The sequence below is a fragment of the Leopardus geoffroyi genome, chromosome C1 (assembly GCF_018350155.1).
Source record: "Leopardus geoffroyi isolate Oge1 chromosome C1, O.geoffroyi_Oge1_pat1.0, whole genome shotgun sequence".
Taxonomy (NCBI): domain Eukaryota; kingdom Metazoa; phylum Chordata; class Mammalia; order Carnivora; family Felidae; genus Leopardus; species Leopardus geoffroyi.
Window position 1 is genome coordinate 181,553,986 of NC_059328.1, and position 18,606 is coordinate 181,572,591.

At 33.4% G+C, this 18,606-nt stretch overlaps 1 long non-coding RNA gene across 1 annotated transcript in view; it reads right to left on the minus strand.

Annotated features, from left to right (window-relative positions):
• Positions 1–689: 689 nt before the first annotated feature.
• The window catches only part of LOC123599250, a 108,985-nt gene continuing 91,068 nt past the window's right edge, over positions 690–18,606 (minus strand). The window contains exon 3 of the long non-coding RNA XR_006713070.1: positions 690–754. This is a non-coding gene — a long non-coding RNA (uncharacterized LOC123599250). The remainder of the gene's footprint in view (positions 755–18,606) is intronic.

Genomic DNA, 18,606 nt, shown 5'->3' on the forward strand with positions numbered 1-18,606 from the left:
CCTAACAAAAGACTCTAATATTAAATCATTTACTACTGGAACCACAGTGCCACCTAAAGACTACATACCAGAATTATGGAACAGAGACTTATACTTTAAAAAAAAAAAAAAAAACAAAACAAAACCATTTGTGGATATTTAATTGGCAATGTTCCATCACAAAGTGCTCTGTAGTGGTTCCAGAATTAAATTCAGTTTAGAATGTAAACCTTTCATCAAAGAGTCCAGAAATGTTTCAGATTTAAAAGTAAAGCAAATATAACCAAGAAACAGAATAGACATAGTATTTATACAATAACTTTACATTACATTGCTCTTTAAATGTAACAAGTATGACTTTTTCAGGAAGTGTAGATACTTGGATCCTTATTAATTGAATGCATATATTCTACACTAATAAAAACCTAAAAGAATATATTTTTATGTAAGCATAAAATCAAGGAAATAGAGGATACTGATTTCATGCTTGTTAATAAATGACTTTGTGTCTTCACTTAGTATCCACTAAGGATGAACTTGGTTAATGTCCTCATAATGTAGGAGTGATAAAATCAGAAAACATAAAGATCAGTCTACTGTAATTAGATGATGGAATAAATGAAACACATATACTATGGAACCCAGCTAGAAAAACACAATGAGGAGAACCATTCCTTGAAATTCTGCTTAATTTCTTTTAAGGGATCCTACCTTTGTTAGGTCCTTCAGTCATACATTTTTATTTGTGATCCCACAAGTCTTCTATCATTTGATCCTACCAAAGCAGAGACAGCATGTATGTTATTAGGCTAAATGTCATAGGTAAATAGAAGTCCTTATCAAAATTATAATTAATCCTTAAAGAATACAAGAAAAAAATAAGGGTCTAGGCTTCCCTAGAAGACACATATGCTAGTTATTGGTCTAGGTACATATATTAGTCTAGACAAGCTGATGAGAAGCAGAAGTTCTATGTGAGAGTTTGGGGGCAAATTTCTTACATAATAATTGACGTGCACTGTATGCTTCTTTTGTACTTGATTATCTCCTTTAATAATGTCAAAGGATTGGCTATAGATAGGAAAACTTATAAGGAAAGGTGAAGTTCAGGGACTCAGATTCCACCCATTTCTGTAACTTTTTTTTTCCAAATCAGATACAGGACAAACTTGTATAATAGGCTTAAAATAAATATTTGTTTAACAAATAAATAGTATAGGGACACCTGGGTGGCTCAGTTCATTAAGCATCTGACTCTTGGTTTCAGCTTAGGTCATGATCTCACAATTCATAGATTTGAGCCCCGTGTCAGGCTCTGTGCTGATAGAAGCTTGGGATTCTCATTTTCTTTTCTTTCCTTCTTTCTTTCTTTCTTTCTTTCTTTCTTTCTTTCTTTCTTTCTTTCTTTCTTTCTTTCTTTCTTTCTTTCTCTTTCTCTCTTTCTCTCTCTCTCTCTCTCTCTCTCTCTCTCTCTCTCTCTCCCCTCTCTCCTCACTTGCTCTTTCATACTTTCTCTTAAAAATAAACATTTTTTGGGGCGCCTGGGTGGCGCAGTCGGTTAAGCGTCCGACTTCAGCCAGGTCACGATCTCGCGGTCCGTGAGTTCGAGCCCCGCGTCAGGCTCTGGGCTGATGGCTCAGAGCCTGGAGCCTGTTTCCGATTCTGTGTCTCCCTCTCTCGCTGCCCCTCCCCCGTTCATGCTCTGTCTCTCTCTGTCCCCAAAATAAATAAACGTTGAAAAAAAAAGGAAAAAAAAATTAACATTTTTTTAAAAAACTCTATAAATAAATAGTGTAAAACTTATAAACCAAGCATGTCTAGGATAATACACAGATATGCATGTGTCTTGAATAACATATGAGCAATTTTGGAACCAAGTACAATTATATTAAGAAGTTTCTGGTTTTGTTTTTATCTTTCACAAAGATTTGTATCTTTCACAAGTTACCTTCCATATAAAAATGCATTTCTACCAAAAAACATCAAAGAAAGTAATTTGTCCTAGTTTTTGTACTTTTATAATCAAAAGGAAAGTGATGAGGGACAAGATATGTATATGTATTTTATTTCGAAAAAGTTATTGTATAAATTACTTAACTATAAAAGCTTACTTAGATTTTGATAACACTTAAAAGTTGACTAAAACAATTATTTAGAGAGGGCATTTCTCCTATATCAAGAAACTTCCAATAATTATAAAATATAAAATAATATTTTCAATAAGTTATGAGGATGTACTTTTTGTTACACAAGCTGAATCTAAGAGAAAACTATGATATTTGTTCTTAACAAAATAAAGGAGCATGACATATTTATTATAAACTAAAAAAAAATTCAAAGTACTTGTATTAGTCAAGGCTCTCTAGGGAAACAGAACCGATAGGAGATGACAAATGATAGATAGATAGATAGATAGATAGATAGATAGATAGATAGACAGACAGTTATACAGAGACAAAACCAATAGGAGACAATAGAAAAATACAGATAGAGATATAAATACATAGAAAAAGATTGATTATGAAGTATGGGCTCTACAATCATGGAAGCTGAGAAGTTCTACCATCTGATTTCTGCAAGCTGGAGGCCCAGGAAAGCCCATTCTAGTCAAAATCTGAAGGCCTGAGAAACAGGGTATAAGTCCCAGTCTGAGTTTGAAGATCCAAGAACCAAGTGGCTGAATGTCTAAGTACCAGAGAATATGGATGTCTCAGCTCAAGCAGAGAGCAAATTCACCCTTCCTCACCCTTTTTCCTTCCATTCAGTCCTTCAGTGGACTGTATGAGGACCCCTGCATTGGTGAGGGCAATCTTTTTCACTCATTCTGCTGAGTCAAACACTAATCTCTAACAAAAATATCCTCAAAGACACATCCAGGTATAATGTTTTACCAGCTATCTGAGCATTCCTTGGACCAGCATGGCACATAAAATTAACTGTCATAGAGTTAGAACAATCATTTGGTATTCTTTAAGCAGATGTCAATGTTCAAGGTTTGATCTGAGATGGTACCTTACAAATGCACAGATAATAAAATATTATAGATATTCTTAGAATATTCTAGAATAATTTATAAAACTAAAAGATTCTCAAATAGCTAATACAATTGAGTCCCAGTTTATAAATGTTGATAAAAAGATGCATTCATGTGTTATAAAACATTTTAAAATGTCAAGTTTAAAAAATCTTAGTAATTATATAAAAATACATTGCACTTTAACATTCTAGAAATGTTAGCTACATGGTAGGCCAATATTAAAATTATTGTGAGCCAAAGACATGTGAATAGAGCTAGACAAAAGTAGAACATAAAAAAAGGCAAAACAAATAATAACTTAAAAATTAAGCCCACCTTAAGAGCTGGCAATCTAAGTATTATGTGCGAAATATGGCACTGGGGGATTTTCAAGCACATGTCTCCTCAACTGTGCTGTCTGCCTTGTTTTAAGGAGCCTACAGAATATCCATTATCCATTCTTAAATTGCTGCTCTGAAGAGTGGGTGTGGTCATTACCGATACTCCAGTTGACTCATACTTTGGCAGAATGACAAGCAAATCAGCATAAAGCTTCTGAAAGGTTATTAAAAATTCTCTAAATTAACCTACTCTAGACTAATTGGCTCATTTTTAAGGGCAGTAACAAGAAATGAAGATCTAATTAGGTACAACCTGGAGATACTCTAATAAACATGGGAGAAGAATATGTTTTTTAAAAAACAAAACTCTAGGAATTTTATAATCTTAAATTGATTAACAGTCCTTTTATCTGATCATATGATTTTCTCAGATTGTAAGGCAGCAGGAGTTTAAGAAAATGTTGCACCTATAAAATTAAATAGAGCCCAATAGCCTTAATTTGTACTTACTTTGAAAGTGTTTATTAATTTTTATTAAGGTTTCTTCATTGGCCTTTACTGTTTAACTTTCTACCTCTTGTGGATATATCATTACCAGAGGTCCTAGCCTGGAGGACAGCAAAATCTAATTAGAACGTATCACATTTGGTTATCACTTTTTCTACCTGAACTTCATCATGCCTCCATGTACTGACATGGGCTTAACCCTTAGGAGAGTCTGAGAACTCATCATAGACGAGTCACAGAAGTGAGACTAAGTTTAGGGTGAAAAATTATAATCAGATACAGTACTCTCAAATTCCTTGACTTTTGAGATAACACAATCTTTTTAGCCAGAATGCCTGGGGAACAGAATATCCTGATTAAATTGATTTTCTGCCTAAATTAAGGTAAACTTATAAACTTTTTTCATTCTTTATTTTTTTTAAAGTACACTGAGTTATTGATAAGAATCATGTTTGATATAATGGAGGAGAAAGTGGTAATAGTAAAATACTCATGATTTTTTTCTTTTGGAGGTACAGGACATATATATGTTGCATTTATATAGATAAGAACATAAAGACAGTGAAATAATGTACATAAAGTCATTCTACACAATATTGGATATAAATAAATTTATTTAAAACAACGTATCAGAGTTGCCTAAGCCAAAGAAGCTGCACATAACTCAGGTAACAAGAAGATGGCACGGTTGGCCACTGGAGATGGTCCTAGTTGTATATTTCAACACACATTAAAACTTTTCTAAATAGAAAAAAAAATAAAATTTAATTTTTTTAAATTAAAAAAATAAAACTTTTCTAAATGGAGTTAGGCTTATTCTTGGGTTGGATGGAGAGTACACCAAATAAACCTACTTTATTGATGGTCAAGGATCCAAGAAATTAAAGCATCATGAATGATTTTAAAAAGATCCATCCTTACTAAAGAAGATGTAAATTGTCAAAGAAAAATCTTCTAAAAACAAATACCCATGGAAACTCCTCATTTTCAAACTCCTGATTTTTCATAGTGTAAAGTATACACTAGAGATTAGAACAAATTCTCTACTTGTGTCTCCCTGCCCTATCATGTTTTAGGAGATGTATTTCTTATTTCTTATTTCTTATAGATTTTTTAAAACTTTAATTTTATAAATATCCAGTTAAAACACCAGCTATTATCTCTAATTTCAGTATCTGATGATATGGAATGTTTTGATTACTTATTTTCTTTCTTTTTCCTTCATTATTATTGATTTTTTTTATTTGTATGATGAGAACATTTAAGATCTAGTCTCTTAGTAATTTTGAAGTACAAAATACAATATTGTTGACTATAATCACAATGTTGTGCATTAGATCTCCAGAATTTATTCATATTCTAACTTCAAGTTTATATACATTGACTAATATCTCCCATTTCCCTAACCCCTGCCAACCACCATGCTACCTTCTGTTTCTATGAGTTTGACATTTTAAGATTCCATATATAAGTGGTACGATGTAGTATGTGTCTTTCTTTGTCTGACTTACCTCACTTAGCCTACTGCTCTCATGGTTCATCCATGTTATCACAACTGGAAGGCTTTCCTTTTTTCTTGTGGCTGAATAATACTCCATTGCGCGTGTGTGTGTATGTGTGTGTGTGTGTATGTGTGTGTGTGTGTTTAATGCTTTATCCATTCATCTACTGACAGAACACAAATTATTTTCCCATCTTGGCTACTTTGAATAATGTTGCAATAAACATGAGAGAGCATATTGTCTTTGATATCCTGTTGTAATTTCCCTTGGGTATACCCAGAAGTAGGACTGCTTGATTATATGGTGGTTCTATTTTTATTTTTTTATTTTTTTATTTCTTTAAAGAACTTCCATAGCGGCTGCAACAATTTACATTCCACTAACAGTGGACAAGGGTTCCCTTTTCTTGGCATCCTTACCAACACTTGTTATCTCTTGCCTTCTTGATGATAAACATTATGTTTTTTGACAGAGACAGAGACAGTGTGAGTGGGGGAAGGGCAGACAGCGAGAGGGAGGGAGGGAGGGGGAGAGAGAGAGATACCCCCAAGCAGGCTCCCTCCTGCCAGCTGCACAGAAACCAATGAGAGGCTGGAACTCATGAAACCATGAGATTATGACCTGAGCCGAAACCAAGAGCTAGACGCTAAACCAACTGAGCCACCCAGGCGCCCCAGTGACAAACATTCTAATAAGGGTGAGGTGCTATTTCATTATGGTTTTGATTCACATTTCTCTGATTATCAGTGATGTTGAGCATCTTTTCACGTACCTGTTAGCCATTTGGAGGTCTTTTTGGAAAAAAATGTCTATTCAATTCCTCTGACCATTTTTTAATCAGATTGTTTGTTTGTTATTGAGTTGTATGAGTTATATATAAATATGTATATATATGCATATATATACATATATATTTTTTTTTTAATGTTTATTTATCTTTGAGAGAAAGAGAGTGCAAGTGGGGGAAAGGGCAGAGAGAGAGGGAGACACAGAATCCGAAGCAGGCTCCAGGCTTGTAGCTGTCAGCAGAGAGACCAATATGGGACTCGAAATCATGAACCATGAGGTCATGACCTGAGCCAAAGCTTAACCAACTGAGCCACCCAGGCACCCTAAATATTTATATATTTTTATACTAACTCCTTATCAGATAATGGTTTGCAAATATTTTTCCTTTTCTGTAGGTTGCATTATCATTTGGTTAGTTGTTTCTTTCACTGTGCATAAGCTTTTTAGTTTTATATAGTCCTAATTACTTATTTTTTGCTTTTGGTGCTTTTGCTTTGGTGTCATAGCCAAAAACTGTTGTCAAGACAAACGTCAAAAATTTTTTTCCCTATATTTCTCCTAGGGGTTTTATGGCTTCAGGTTTTCTCTTTATGTCCTTAATCCATGTCAGGCTTATTTTTGTGAGTGGTGTAAGGCAGATGTCTCATTTCACTTTTCTGCATGTGGTTAACCAGTGTTTCTAATACCCTTTATTAAAGGTACTATTCTTTCCCCATTCAATATTCTTGGCTCTCTTATGAAACATTAGCTGACCATACACATAGGAGTTTACTTATGGGCACTCCATTCTGTAATATTGGCCTTTCTGCTTATTTTTATGTCCTTACCATCCCGTTTGGATTACTAGAGATTTGTAGTATAATTTGAAATCAGAATGTGTGATGCTTCTACCTTTGTTCTTCGTTCACAGGATTATTTAGGCTATTCGGGGTCCTTGCTGGCTCCCTGTAAATTTTAGAACTGCTTATTCTATTTTTATGAAAAATATAGACTGCATGGAATCTGTAGATGAGTTTGGGTAGTATGGACATTTAAACAATATTAATTCTTCCAATCCATTAATATGGGATATCTTTCCATTTGTTTCTCTTTTCTTCAATTTCTTGAATAAAATTCTTGTTCATTCAGTTAGACAGATTTTTCCTTTCCTTGGTTAAATTTATTCCTAAGTATTTTCTTGGTTTTGATGCCACTATGAATGAGATTGCTTTATTTATTAGATATTCTGTTTTTAGCATATAGAAGCACAACTAATTTTTGTAAGTTGATTTTATATCCTACAACTTCAGGATTTGTTGATTGGTTCCAACAGTTTTTTGGTTGAATCTATGGGTTTTTCTTTATACAAAATCATATCCTCTTAAAATAATAACAATTTTACCTCTTCTTTTCTGATTTGGAAGGCAAAGTTCCTAATAACCTCTCCAGTGTGTCCAAACTCCTTCGGTTTTCTTTTTTCTACAGAGTGCTGGAACCTCTCTTCAGGAAACCTGGACTTCTACAAAGGCTTTCTCATCCATGGGAGACTGCCAAAATTAGTGCTCTCTAGGTAGTCCCTAACCATGGCCAAGAAGAGCTGAAACTGGTTCCAAGGCTCCTGTCAGTTCCACAGCTCTTATTGAGGTCTGTCTGCCTACTACCCGATGCACAGGTGGGTGAGACTCAACCTGAGGGCCTTGGCATATGGTGCTGGATCCCACAACTCCCACTGAAACACTTTCGGTCATGGATGGATGTCAAATTTTAGTTGTTAAAAGGGGAGACCAAACAAAAAAGTTATCTATGCTACCATGATGCTGATGTACAAGTCTTCATTTTCTTGATGCTTCCTGTTAATGATGGATAATGGTTTCTTACACATCATAAATCCATATTTATATTTATATAGTTGTAATTTCCATCAATCAAGATAAACTATAATCTATTAGCTCCATAGACTGTTTCATGGAATGAATTATTTTTACATGTGTAAAGATTAAACATACCAACAAAAATAGAGAAATATTAATTGAATTTATTTATGTATGATATGGGAGTTTTACTATTGTTCTGAGATATGGGAGTTATGTGCCTCTTTAGACAGGGTGCAAAACTCCTGCTATAGATACAGATCTATAAAGCACATCCTTGTTCTAACCTTCTAGAGTCATCCTATAAATTCTGAAACTCAAAAAGCAGTGGTATAGACTTCACACTTTAGAACAGTGTACCATGTAACATGAGGTTAAAAAATCTAATTGACTTGTCAGTGCTTATGAATTACATTTACAGAAATAATAATTTCTATAAACTGTTTGCATGGTATATGATGAGTTCATACTAATAGCCATAAATCAGCAAGTTAAAAACTAAGGCCATCTACTACTATATTTTTAATTGTGATACTCAGACATGAACTCCATTTTTACCATGGTAATTGCTCAACTGGTTTTACATATCAAAATCCTAAAAAACTATATGAGTTTTTTATTTTGTCTAATCTGGCTCCTTTGTGAACTTAATTAAGTTACTGATATCTCATAGTCCCTTTGTCTAAAAGTGTCAGCTCAAAGCCACAGAGAAACCAAGTATCTTAGGAATTAAATTCATTAGAAAATGTTTATAAATTATTTGATAATAATAAAATACATTTAGTTCAACAAAAAAGCAAATAATACCTATTTTAATATTTAGTGTTTTGGTCTACTTTTGTTTTTGGTTGAGTTGTCCAATTGATTCATTCGTTAGTGGTTCATCATGATTTATAATGTGCCATATCTTTGTGCCAACTACAAGAACATCACATTTTAAAATAAATTTCTTCATAAAATTAACTATTCCAGTTTTAAAATCAGTGTGAAGGTAACCAGACTTTTCTTGTATTAATCTATCTGCTCATCATTCACCTTTCATACTCAGTATGAAAGTGTCTGGAAACTGATAGTTCATGGCTAGAATTGTCGCTAAATAGAAGTAGATAGCTTCACCAAGAAATAAAGCAAAATAGTAAAATGAAGGAGCAGGGAGAGACTTGACCCTCTCCTGCAAATGTAGGGCTTTCCTGATGCAGGTCTGTCATTTTTACTGTTCTTTTTTCTAAAAAGACAAATGATACCTCCTCCCTTATGAAAACTTCTCATTCCACAGCAATTGCTACTTTTTATAATGTATCTAGGTCACAAGTGGATTGCAATAATTTATGTCATCCTGGAATATGAAATCAATACCAAAAGGAGTGGACTGACACAAATTATTAAATTACAATTCCTTCAGAGTCAAATGATCAAGTTCTGAGATTTAAGAGTAAAATTTACTTCTGTCTATCAAAACCATGGAAAATACCTACTGGGTAATATTAATATATATTGATAAGTATTTTAGAGTATCGTGTTGATGTCTAGCTTAGGAACCTGGAAGCAGATTCTGCAGCTTTTAGAAATTGGTGGAGTTTTCCTGTGTTTGCATAATCACTATAGGCAATAATCCCTTGTAAATACTTCAACACATAAAATGCAAAAAGAAGATATAAGTGCTGATGTGGAATATGCATATGAGACTGGAAACTAATATAAAATCTAAATTAGTGAAAGCAATGCATTAATGGCAAAACCAAACCACAGGAGAACAAAAATGAAACAAAACAAAACAAAAACAAACAAACAAAAACACCTTCATCTTAAAAAAAAACAAAATGAACTGATAAAAAGCAACATGAACTAATACATAACCTGTAGAGACTTTCACAAGCCCTGTGGACAATTCATTTAGTGTCAAAAAAAAAATCAAAAACTTCTCTACATCTAGAATATTTGTTATGAAATGAAGATCAGATGGAGTAATGTTTTGTGTATTCCAAAATTGCATTTTATAAACAGTAACTGTTAAATATTAAGTGCATGTGGTATTATCTTTATTTTAAAATTATTTTATTTGGTATTCATTTCATTTTATCTTAATATTTCCTTTTTTGATGTTTTTGTTATTAAATGTCTACATCAAATAGGAACGGTTTTCTATGTTAATGAAATATATAATCTTGTCACCATATATCAGTTCATACTATTATTATATTAGTATATTATTGCATTATTTCAGTTTGTTTTATAAAGAACCTCTGAAACTTTTAGTTCTGCCCTTTTGAAAAAATAATTCACTGGTTATTATCATGTGCACTCATTATTTAAATGTACTCAGATAAAGAATAAAGTATAATTTGATGGGGGGCCTGAGTGGCTCAGTTGGTTCAGCGTCTGGCTTTGGCTCAGGTCATGACCTCACGGTTCGTGGGTTCAAGTCTCACATAGGGCTCCGAGCTGACAGCTCAGAGCCTGGAGCCTGCTTCAGATTCTGTGTCTCCCTCTACCCCTCCGCCCCTCTTAAAAATAAATAAATATGAAAAGAATTTTTTTTTAAAAAGAATAAAGTATAATTTGAAAATTTGCTAAAACTCCAGGGAATTCTGAAAATTGATATTTGTCAGGAATTTGAAAACATTACCTGAAATGAGTAGTGTTTAAAGTCCTAGAAGTGTTAACAGTGAAGCACTCCCTTATTTGTTTTCTTTTAACACATTGCAGTTTATGTGGGCCCAAACATTTTCCAGTTTTAATTAAACACACTCTCACCAAATAGACAACTAACTTTAAAAAAAAATCCAAGAAAAGAAGATATGGAATGAGGCCCAAATTAATAAAATCTGTCTAAAGCAAACAAGCAAGCAGTAGGAGAAATAAGGGAGCAGGGTATAGGAGTCATTTTTCAGCCATAGTACTTTGTGGTCTATGCATGTGTGAAGGAAGGGATTAAATAAAAATTGAGAGACAGACAAAAGACTCAGTGGATTAACTAAAATATTACTTATAAGGGCTAAATTGAAATACAAATTTTAAAACCAACATATGGCAGACGATTTACCAATCCAGGAACTGGAAAGAAGGCCTCACCCTGGAACGGACAGCCTGGCTCTGAGACAGAGAGCAGGGAGTCCGTGCTGTGGGGAGAAGGAATCTGCTAAAAAGAAAGGAGTCAAACTGGGCATAACCAGTTTATTTTTCCCAAATTGACTAATTTGATATGTTACTCCATCTCTGATCCCCAGGGAGGAAATAAAGGAAAGAGCGAAAAAAGATCAGAGTGTGACAGAGAATTCCGTGATTCTAAAAAGTCTCCCTAGATCCCCCAATTTAACATCTCTGAGATTTATATGCCTCTAATAATCAATGTCTTGAGACTAAGTTATGTTTTAAGATTACTATTGGACAAGCAGCAATAGTGATAAAGTTGCCACTGACTACTTGTGGTTAACCTGACTTATTTTAGAGGACTTAACTAGACAACTACAACTATTCAAGATTCATTTGAGAAGAGAATAGAAATCCCAGTGTTCTTCAAAAACCTTTCCGTGATATCACCTGGGGAAATTAAGAAAATGCCAGCAGTAACATTTTTACAATGAGTGTTAGTAGTGTGGAAGAAACTGCAGCGATAATGTACCACTCCTAAGAAAAGTGGCATTAGGGATGTCCGTGATGGCTGCCAAGAGTGATACATAGTTGAAAACATTTAGACATCAATGATGCTGACTCAAAGTTTATTCAGAAGAGTTGGACCCTGCATGTTAAGAAGTTTTGAGAATAACTTATCCAATTTGTTTCAATTATTCTTCCTTTTTTAATGTATGCACTATAGGTAGACATGATTAAAATCTACATCTAAATGCAGAAGAGCTCTTTTAATAAGAATAAAATACAAAAACTAATCCTAGTTTAATTGGCAGCATTTTATCCCCAGTGCTCTATATAACAATAGTGTAATCTTATAATCAATGTCAGCTTAGATTCAATGAAATAAAAAGAGTGATAATATGTAACTTTTATTGAACTCCTCCTATATGCCAGACATAGGACTTTGCATGTATTAATTTCATTTAATCATTACAAAAACTCTATAAAGTAGAACCTAATACTATGCTATTTTACACTTTAAAAAACCAAGGCACAGGGAGTATTTAATAATTAGCCAAGGTCATATACAGCTAGTAATTGACTGAAGCTTCAAACCCAGTCTAACTATAAAGGCAGCCAAACTTAAACACTACACCATCATGTATCATTCAACACATACTATTTACTTGAAACAACCATCTTGTTTTGGGGACAATGAATAACCTTAGTTCTAAAACTGAAATAGAAAATACTGTTGCTTAGAAAATCTCATCACTGTCTCTTATTTTAAAGATTTAATGGCATCCCGTCAATGATACATTTTTTTAAAAGGGATTTTAAAGTTCTGTTGTGAAATACTTCAAAGTTATTGCTCAATAAGAAATATTGACCCAACGTGCACCAGTCTTTTAACAACTACACTTTTATCTTTTATGTATGAATGTGGGGTTGGAAATAGCTATGTTCTGTGTAGCTACTGACGGAAGGAAACAAATTAACCAACGCTGGATCCATTTTTTTATGGGGAATTAGGTTTCAGTTCTCTTTGGCTATAAAAGGTAGTGTTTACAACCTCTAATTAAACTTAAAGAGAACTTAAACATCACCACTTTCAATATTTAGATATAAGCTGGCTCTGGACACCACTGCCAGACAAAAATTAACTCTGTATACACCTTTGGGATATTATCTTATATAGCATTCAGAGAACTACAAAAAAATAGAAAAATTATATACAAATAATGTGTAGAGTACACAGCGTCAGAAAGAAAAAAGGTCAAATTTATATTTATGAATCTCATTGATCAAAAATGACTTAAAATGCAGAAACATATAAAATTTGTAGTTGATGTTTTATCATGCATGATTCACTAAAAAGATTGTTAATCATGGCACACTAACATGTTCTGCATGAATACCTATTTTCTTTGTCAGAATTAATTGAAAATTCTGGTTTGCCCAGTTGTATTTCTGTGCTATCATGTATCTAAAATGCTTTTGCGCTTCTGCAAGATTGTTCCAAAAACTCTTTGGATGGAGTAAATACAAACATTTGCCTTGTAAAACATATTATCTAGGTTTCTTCAGCTGTTAAGATATTAATGCAACTAATTTCAGCAGACCAATTGATCCTGGGTAGAACATTGCTATCATTGTATATGTAATTATAACCACATTCATGCCTAAATGTAATGACAAGGAATCATCTAGGGTTAGATGTCTGTGATACTAATTAGTTTTTCTTACGACATAGATTTTTTGCTTTAAACCCCACATTTTATATTAGCACACTGGTGGTGAAAAATATACAAGCACCCCAGACCAATTGGCTTGTAGAAGAAGGGATCATTTTCTATATCTCAAGTGATTAAAGTTAGTTTGGAGAAGAAACATCCTTTGGATCAGTGCCATTAAAACAGGAGTTTTCATAAATATGAAAAGTGAATAAATGGAACGATTTTGTGAGACTTGGTAGTATTTTTAGATAGAATGAGATTTAATTCAGTTATCTTTAAAGATATAATTTATAGGGGTGCTGAGTGGCTCAGCTGGTTAAGCACCCAACTCTTGATTTTGGCCAAGTCCGTGACCTCTCAGTTCATGAGACTGAACCCCAGGTGGGGTCTGTGTTGACAGTGCAGAGCCTGGTTGGGATTCTCTCTCTCTCCGCCCCCCTCTCTCTGCCCTTCCTCCACTCAACACTTGTGTGCTCTCTAAATAAATAAATAAATAAATAAATAAATAAACATATATATATAAATAAATATATAAATAAATATATATATATATATATATATATATATATATATATATCTCCCATATTTATAAACCATATAGTATTTTCCAGGGACCGTACTAAACAAGGTACTGGAGTAAATAAAAGCAATATTCCCTGCCCTCAAATGTGGCAATAATCAAGTGTGGAAGATAGACAAGTGTAGGCACTCAGGATATCACCAAGTACAGGATATACATTGACATTTTCATGATGAAGATGAGTTCTTTCTTGATATAATTTTGGACAAGGTAAAATGAGATATCAGAAGTAATTTTAAACAGCCATATAACGTTCAATGCAAACATATTTGCTTATACTTGGATAACTAAGCATGAATCTGCTTGTAATATAAGAGTGGCAGATAATTTTATGAGCAGCTAAATCCTGTACGGCCACATAATGTAGGAAATATCTAGACTCACCATTAAATAAACGTTTGATTCTAGTTTTATAAAATATTCAATATAAAATGTCAACAGTAAAAATAACCAATAACACAACATCAATTTCTTTTTCAGAAATATGAGATTTCCCTCAAAATCCAAAATTTGATTTTTAAAAAAAATTTGCAGTTGGAAACATCACTAAATCTCTGTTAAATTTATATTGCATATACATACATATATACACGCACATACACATATACATACACACACACATATATATACATATACTGAAAGAGAACACACACACACATATATACATATACACACATATAGAGAGAGAGAACACACACACACACATATATACACATACATATATAGAGAGAGAGAACACACATACACACACACACACACACACACACACACACAGAAAGGAGGTTATGTTTTTATTTAAGGATCTTGAAATCAACTAAGAGTTATTAAAATTATATGTATATAATGTAATCTCTCTGCATTTCCTACTCTGGCTGAGATTTTTCTTTTCTATTTGTTTCCAGGAACATATTGGAAAACAAAGATTAAACAGAATTATCAAGTAAGTCCTTTACTGAGAATTTAATTGTGAGCTTGCCAACCACGGTTTGATTTTTCATCATCTTGTTCCAGGGTTATAAACCTTTCAATTCATTTATATTTATAAACAATTCCCACCCTATTATGTGCATGGATTATTAGGAATGTCTCCCAATAGAATTTTTCAGCTTTATGTACACAATTAATTAAAAGCTTGGATTCATTTTTTATCAAACTTTTACAGTGGGTTAGAATATCTGAAATCTAAACTAAAAGTCTCTTTTAGCCCAAATGACGACTCATTCTTTAGTTTGGAAGGCTCTTTACTTCATGGATTTGAAAAGGGAGATTAAAGCCATTGGAGAAACCACCTAGGGCAGAATGTGGTTTTGCTGATAACAGAATTATATTTCACAGCAAAGGAATTCAGACCCTGTATCCAGTTAACAAACCAACTGTGATAAAAACAAGTCAATGGAGAAAATTTTTAGCCTAAAACTATAATACTACCTGCAAAAGAATGTAGAAGGTATAATAGCTGACCTCTGACCATGCAATATTTGCAAATTACATTATATTTCTAAGAGGAACTCAAATAAGAACAGTCTTCATACCCTCTGCAGCAGAGTAAAATGTTTAATCATACAACTCTATCTAACCCAGATTCTTTACAAAGGCACCTTTGAATCACCTAAGGAGATTTTAAAACCTATCAATGTCTGGGCTCCAGCACCTGGAGATTCTGTTTTAATTAGTCTAGGATTGGAAGAGAGAACGGTTTGTTTATTTTATATATATATTTGCATTCCTTCTATTTGTTAATTATATATGTATATATTTATTTATGCATATATATGTGTATATATGTATACACACATGCACACACACACACACACACACACACATACACACACACACACACACATAGGTAATTACTTTACGCAGCCTAGGCTGAAAATTTTGAAGTCCTAATCTGTTCATTCTGAGGGATTTGGAGTCATCACTTCATTTATTCCAGTGTTTCCTCAGCATTACCTTAAATTTTGAAGGATCAGTGTGAGTTTAGTGTGAAGCAGTAGGTAATAGACCTACAGTGCAGAATAAAATTGGCAGTGATAATAAGTTTATATTTTAAGTGGTACTTTACTAACTAAACTACTTGAAATTTCAAAGATCTCTCATACCCATTGTCTTATACACCTGTTGTTTCTTTTAGGCTCAGGTGCGAAACTTGAGTTAATTATATTCCTCTGCTCCTGGCACATTTACATTTTAGGTCCATGTGACAATCCTTCTATTATTTAGTCTCCTACTCCTCTCCCATTTCCCCCACAACATAATGGGCAGCAATTCTATGCAAAATAGTATTATTTTCTTACAAAAAAAGTTTTAAAATACAGAAAGTTCTATTGTTATTTTTACAGATGAAAAAGCTATAAACCAAGTAGCGTTTTTATATGCATATTTTTAAAAAATTGGAAATATTGGGGCATGCCTGGGTGGCTCAGCCGGTTAAGTGTCCAACTCTTGATTTCAGCTCAGGTCATGATCTCACAGTTCATGAGTTTGAGCCCCTCCTCGGGTTCTGTGCTGATAGTGTTGAGCCTGCTTGGGATTCTCTCTCTCTCTCTCTCTCTCTGCTCCCCCCACCTCTTCTCTCTCCCTCAAAATAAATTTAAAAAATAAACATTAAAAAATTAAAAATTGGAAATATTAGTTCAGAGGGTGGAAATGCCATAAAGTTTTAAAAACAAATTTCTCTGCAGAGTGTGTATCAATTGACATTCTCACTGGAGATAAATGAGTGCCTCATTTCACATGCAGTTGCTAAAACTACAAATTATCATTCATTATTATTATTACTCTGAGAGATGAAAAATTATTTCATAATGTTGCTTTGAGAATACTTGATTGCTAGTAAAGGTGGAACATATTTTCATATGCTTAGTGGCCATTTGCATTCCTTCTATTTTGAATTGTTTGGTTTTTTTCTTTACCTATTTTTCACCTAACCATTTTAAAATTAAGGTATCATAATTAATATACTACAAAACAGACAGAATTTAAATACTCAGCCAAATCAATTTGAGCAGTTGTACCCATGTGTGTAACCATGAGGCAAAATAAGGTATAGATCACTTATTTCCATCATACCCTTAAGTTTCATGTCTCTTTCCAACCACAAGTGCTTCTCAGAACATTTTGATATCTCTCACTTTAGATTAGTTTTTTCTGTTGCTAAGACTTTATATATCAATGGAATCATACAGTACACATGGTATCTGGATTCCTTGAGTTAATAAGTTCAATATTTGGCCATGTTGCATATCAATAGTTCAATCTTTTTTGTTTCTTATTAGTATTCCATTGTATGAACACACAGCATTTTGTTTTTATGCATACCACTACTGATGACCCATATTACCCAATATTTTTGAGTATCACGAGTGTGACTTCCATGAAAACTATTGTGCAAATTCTTTTGTGGATTTATATTTTCAATTCCCTTAGCTAAATATCGAGGACAGGAATTACTTGATCATACTGTAAAACATTTTCCAAAGTGATTAAACCATTTTAAAGTTCCACTAGCAATGTCTGAGAGGGCAGCTGCTCCCTACGCCCACAAATATTTAATGCTTTGGGTTTTTTTTTTATATTAGCCATTCTAGTCAGTGTGAAATGATAGCTCATTGTAATTTTAATTTATATTTCCCTGGAGGATCTTTCTGTGATTATTGACCATGTATCTTCTCTTTTTAAACAAGCTAAGTGTTTTTGTAAAGAAAACACTTTAATTGGTAAAGTTTTGGCCCATTTTTAAAACCTGGAAGCTCGAGGCGCCTGGGTGGCTCAGTTGGTTAAGTGACCGACTTCAGCTCAGGTCACGATCTCACGGTCCGTGAGTTAGAGCCCTGCGTAGGGCTCTGGGCTGATGGCTCAGAGCCTGGAGCCTGCTTCCGGTTCTGTGTCTCCCTCTCTCTCTGCCCCTCCCCTGTTCATGCTCTGTCTCTCTCTGTCTCAAAATAAATAAATGTTAAAAAAATTTTTTTTTAAATAAAAACTGGAAGCTCATCTTTTAATTGCTAATTGGTAAGAGCTCTTGGTATATTCTTGATAAAAGTCCTTCATTGCACATATGTATTGCAAATAATTTTTCCCTGTTGTGGCTTACATATTCATTTTCTTAATTATGTTTCTTGATAAACAGAAATTTTCAATTTTATTGATGCCCAACTTACGTATTTATTATTGTTAGTGATTCTAGTGTACTTGTTCAAGAAGCATTTTCTTACCCCAGAGGAGAAAAGTGTTGTTTTAGATTCTCTTCTGGAAGTTTCATAATTCTGTGTTTACAGTTTGGTCAATGTTTCAAGTTATGTTTATGTGTTGAATGATAAAGAGATCAGTTTTGTTTTGTTTTTCAGATGAAAATCCAATTATTCTAGCAACATGGTTAATAGGGAGAAAATGTTTGCAAATCATATAGCTGACAAAAACCTCAGCCTGGAGTATCAAACAGTCTTAAAGCTTAATAGTAATAAACAATCCAATTAGTAGATAGGCAAAAGACATGAGATATTTTACCAAAGAGGTTATAAGATGGCAAATAAGCTCATGAAATGATGCTTGACATCACTAGCCACTACAGAAATACAAATTACGATCACAGTAAGTTATCATTACATACTTATGAGGATGGCTAAATGTTTTTAAAAAATGACATACCAAGTTATGGTGAGGATGTGGAGAAATGAGGTCTTTCATACATTGTGGAAATGTAGGATGGTATAGTCAATCTTGAAAACTGTATG